At 35.1% G+C, this 5000-nt stretch overlaps 1 protein-coding gene across 2 annotated transcripts in view; it reads right to left on the reverse strand.

Annotated features, from left to right (window-relative positions):
* Positions 1-5000, reverse strand: part of LOC115209084 (acetylcholinesterase) — a 163301-nt gene that overhangs the window by 94841 nt on the left and 63460 nt on the right. The window contains exon 1 of one of the 2 annotated variants that reach the window (XM_036501131.1): positions 2494-2648. The exons of the other annotated variant lie outside the window; for it this stretch is intronic. The gene's annotated coding sequence lies outside the window, so the exon portion shown is untranslated. Of the gene's footprint in view, positions 1-2493; positions 2649-5000 lie in introns of those variants that run through there. 2 annotated transcript variants of the gene reach the window in all.

Below are 5000 nucleotides of genomic sequence, written 5' to 3' on the forward strand. Positions count from 1 at the left end.
CCGAAAAAAAAACCCCACAGAAACAAAAGACCAAAAAAGAAAAAAAACCAACTGTTGAAGTTTATGTTGTATCCCTTTATGTCCCATAACTTAGCGGCTCGATAAATTCAAAATGAAAAAAGTGCGAGGCTGAATAAGATTGACTATAAACCCTTAAAAGGCTACTCCCCAGATATGGCCGCTGTCCAGTGAGTAAAACCAGTATGAGGGAAAACAAAAGGAAAGGAGTGATAAGGAAGTTGAAATGATCGTATTTTAAGGCTGACATTAACGAGGTGTTGACATATCGGTGTGTACTGTAAATATATGCGGTTACATATTGAATAAATAATTAGCAATTAAAAATTACCTTTACATCTCATACTACTACAGCTTTAAACAGCAACAAGTTATATTCATAAGCAATCAGAACGTGTATTGTTTTTAGGTTAACTCATGAATAATATCAAGAAAAAGAATGATTTATAAGGACGGAAAGTAAATACGCTGAACTGGTCTGTAAACAATTGCCACCGATAACTATGATGTAGCTGAGATGACATTAGAGTGCCGGACTAAATCTAACGGTAAAACAATATTGCATTTACATTCGTCTCCTGTGGTTCGAAGATCAAATTTTACTTGGTTATATACTTTTTTATCCATCTACAACCAATAATGAAGATATCACAATATATTGCGCATACTATAATTAAAAGTGAATTTTACATAGCAAACGAGAAGAGACGGAGACTGTAAGTTGTAGACTGACCTGCTATACTAGCAGCCAAATCTCCCTCAAATCACTCTCTAACGTCTTAGAAAAAGCAGGACACATTGGAAAATGTAGTCCAACATATACTATATCTAAATTATAAGACTGGAACATTCACGATCGAAGGTCAACCCGATCAAGGATGACCTAGGGTTAAACAAGAGCTTACATTGATAATTATTACAATAGCATATAATTATTTGGAGAGTTACAATTAGAAAATTTTAAATCTCAGTAGATAAATTGGTGGGAGCGAAACTGTTGGAATGGGACGAAACTTCTCCGTCGGTTGTGTTTATCACATACTATATACATACGTACATACACACACACACACACACACACACACACACACACACACACACATATATATATATATATATATACCCGGTTTCTTTATACACACACACACAACATATATATAAATACACACATATATATCCTGGTCTGTTTATATATATATATATATTATATATATATATATATATATATATATATATATATATATATGAATATATACATATATATATATTATATATATATGTAATGTCAATGAACATACGGCTAAGATGAAGGCAAAGAAACTGGGGGTTTCTATGACTGGTCAGCAGTATGATAGAGTGGAAGAGGAGGGGGGTGATGCGGAAAACAGACCGGGAAGCAGATCAAGAAATGAAGAGAGAATGGTAATTAATAAAGCAGGGTAGATGACGAGTGGAGTGGCAAATGTTGAACATCATTTTTAAAGGGACCAAAAGTAAACTGTTTATCGCGAAAGATACTATCAGGATCACTCTGAAGACTCAGATTGTAAGAAAACTATTACGTGTGTGTGTGTGTGTGTGTGCTTTTAATGATTATCTTTTGGTTTGTTTAGAATAATCGGACAGTTAACGGTAAAGAAACGTCAGATAAGAGTAAACATTGTCGGATTCATTTTTACTATTCAAATGAAACTATATCTTATAAATATATATGTTTCTGTATGGCAATATTGTAGATACTGTACGTGTTCTTCACACTGTCGTGTAATGTTCTTATTGCTTGCATGCCTCTGTCAACACTAATATATAGACGTATAGTTGTAGTCGCCTCTATTCATATCATGAAATATATATGCAGGCATGCATGCAAGCAGGTGTGACTGTGTGTGTGTGTGTGTATGAACATTATATATTACAGTTATTAAAAAATATACAAAAATGAATACATGTAATATATATATATATATATATATTTAAAGTAAAATTTTTGTTTTTGTGATGAATCTGGCGTGTCATTATTGGATTTTCAAAGAATACAAAAGGCTGCGAATGCATTTTACAGGAGAGAAAGAACGATGCAGTGAAAAGACAGGAAGAAAATGTATGAGAATGTCAACAGAGGGGAATGTGTATGAAGCCAGCATCTGTATAACGGAGTGAACGATGGAGCCAGCCTATATGGGAATTGATTGAAAGACAGTAAATTCATTGGGAAGATGAATATTATAGAGACTACCATAAAATATAATGAAAAATATATGCATGTTGCTATGGAAAAATACAAAGATATTTTTTACGAAGATACAGAAATTGAAGTCAGATTATCATTATAAAATAAGAATAAAAGTCATTGAATTAAAATTGATATGAAATTCAACCTATAAGAAGAACAGATTTAGAAGAGATGAGTAAAATAAACAAAATCTATTGTTATCGTAAAAGCTGGTAGAGAAGGAGAATAAAGTGACAACTTACAATTTAAATTTAACTACGCGAGTGTGTTGAATAGTTATTCCATTACAATTTTGGACAGAATCAACGGGCAAAGAAGAGATAATATACAAAGAGTTCTTCTTGCTTTGTTAGCAGTGGAACAATTGTATTAGAGCCACTCGTTTCTCTTCACAATCGTTTCCATCTGTCTTCACATGTACGCACATATACACGTACAGACACACATATACATACCATTTACACGTCTTTATATAACACTCATGCACATACGTAGACTCACTTCTAACTGATTTTACACTTACACACACATAACCACACTTTGTATGTATGTATGTATGTATGTATGTATGTATGTATGTATGTAGTATGTATGTATGTATGTATGGACGCGTTTGTTTTTATTTACCTTTACGTTCACAGAAGAGTACATATATATAACATTTTCACGCCATTCACATGCACCGTCTGACACACACATCTATTTCTGTCTATTTTTACATACGCGAACACACATTCATATGCACATATATACATAAATATACATATGTGACAACACTAATATACATTTTCCTTTGATATTTCTATGTACGCTTCCAAATTATCTAAACAAACAAATAACCGCAAACATCTACACTTGAGTCACACGTTTGAATACTTTAATATCTCCTCTTTTTTTCAATAAACATTTTTGTGAACTATACATTACAGCGTGCACGCGTGGTCACACACACACACACACACACACACACACAAACACACACACACACACACACATCTTTCGTTTCAATTTCAGAACTCTTGTTGAACCCTGTTTAACACCACCGCCAGCTGCCTTCAGCTGAATTTCTTTCTGTTGTAAGCATTGCACTTCTGACTCTGGCCTGAGAATGACTTACCCTTTCCCTCCTATCAGCTCTAGGGGCCCCGAAAAAAATATAAAAATGCATTAGAACATTTACTGTCGCTTCATTCTTTGAAACTTGTTGTTGCTATTGTGTAACTCCTCATCTGCCTTAATCGGGTAAACATAATCGAAGACATGCAAGCTATGACCCTCTTCTCACTTTTTTCCTGGGCATACTTTTTCAGCGTGTTCCTAGATTTTTTAAGCAGGTAGAGTGTGATTTGTGTGAGATTTGGCTGCTATTTCTAGCAGGTTGAGTGGTGATTTAGAATCCCATCCCCAGTCTCAGGTGCTGAGTTGGACTTTTTCTCTAGAGTCGATAAAATGAATACCAGTGATAGCCTGCGGTATATATTCACTCAAGTGTAACCACTACTCTATCATCGTGTCTCAGTAAAAAATCGATAGAATTCACCTGATTGTAAACGGGAATCAAATACCGTAGACTGTAAGAAAGATCACAGCGAGCTAACTCTACTAAACGGTTTCGATTCTCGGTCGTAGTAACTTCAAATTACACCGTTAAAGGCTAACAGAAATACATGAAAACAGCACAATATCTCCTCTCTACACTAGGCGTCTCTATGTGATCGTTCAACTTGTTAAAAATAGTAACCATGTCGCAGTGAAGTTATATCCTATAGTTTATGAAAAGGGATGATACATAAAACAACAGTTGTTGAATACTCAATAGTCATGGGAAGAACGCTTTTGATGTCAGGTTTTCTTAAACAGGACTAACCCGGGGCCAAGCATCAGCATCAACTCACTGTGAGCCGAACCAGTAACTGGACCGATTCTCATTTAAGCCACATCCATCTCCGTGTTCGTCGGTAATAGTTTTTAGAAAGGCTTGTTTGTGGAAAACTTGTCATTTCACTGTTCCGTAAAATACTTTTGTACACGAGCGAAGGCGTGGGTGTGTAATTAGTAATTTTCTTCCCAATCAGATGGTTCCGAGTTCAGTCCCACTGCATGGCACCTTCGGCAAGTGTTCTTCTACTATAGCTTTGAGCCGACAAAGCCTCGTGAGTGGCTTTGGTAGATGGAATCTGAAAGAAGCTCGTCGTATATATATATATATATATATGTAATATATATATATAATATATATATATATATATATATATATATATATATATCTATATATATATATATATATATATATATTATCGTGTGTGTGTGTGTGTTTTCTCCCCTACCACAGCTTGATACCGGTTTTGGTGTGTTTACGTCCCAGTAACTTAGCGGTTCGGCAACATGCGATAGAATAAGTACCACCATAAAAATATATAAGTACCGGGGTCGATTCGTTCGACTGAAGTTCTTCAAATAGGTGTCTGAGCATGACTGCAGTCTAATGACATCAGACACATCCCAATTTCGTCAGCGCATATTCAGGGAAAGCAAAAATGGTTTTAGTGATTTAAAGTATATAATATCTAGAGCTCTTTCCGAAGTGGCGAGTTGGCAGAACCGTTAGAACATCAGGAAAAAAGCTTACCCACGTCTTCAGGTTTCAGATTCCACCTAGTCGGTCTATGCCTTTAAGAAATATTTTTTTTTACCTCTATTGGATTCGATAAAATAACTCCCAGTTGAGCATTGCGGGGGTCGATGTTAT

Source organism: Octopus sinensis, linkage group LG3, assembly GCF_006345805.1.
Source record: "Octopus sinensis linkage group LG3, ASM634580v1, whole genome shotgun sequence".
NCBI lineage: Eukaryota > Metazoa > Mollusca > Cephalopoda > Octopoda > Octopodidae > Octopus > Octopus sinensis.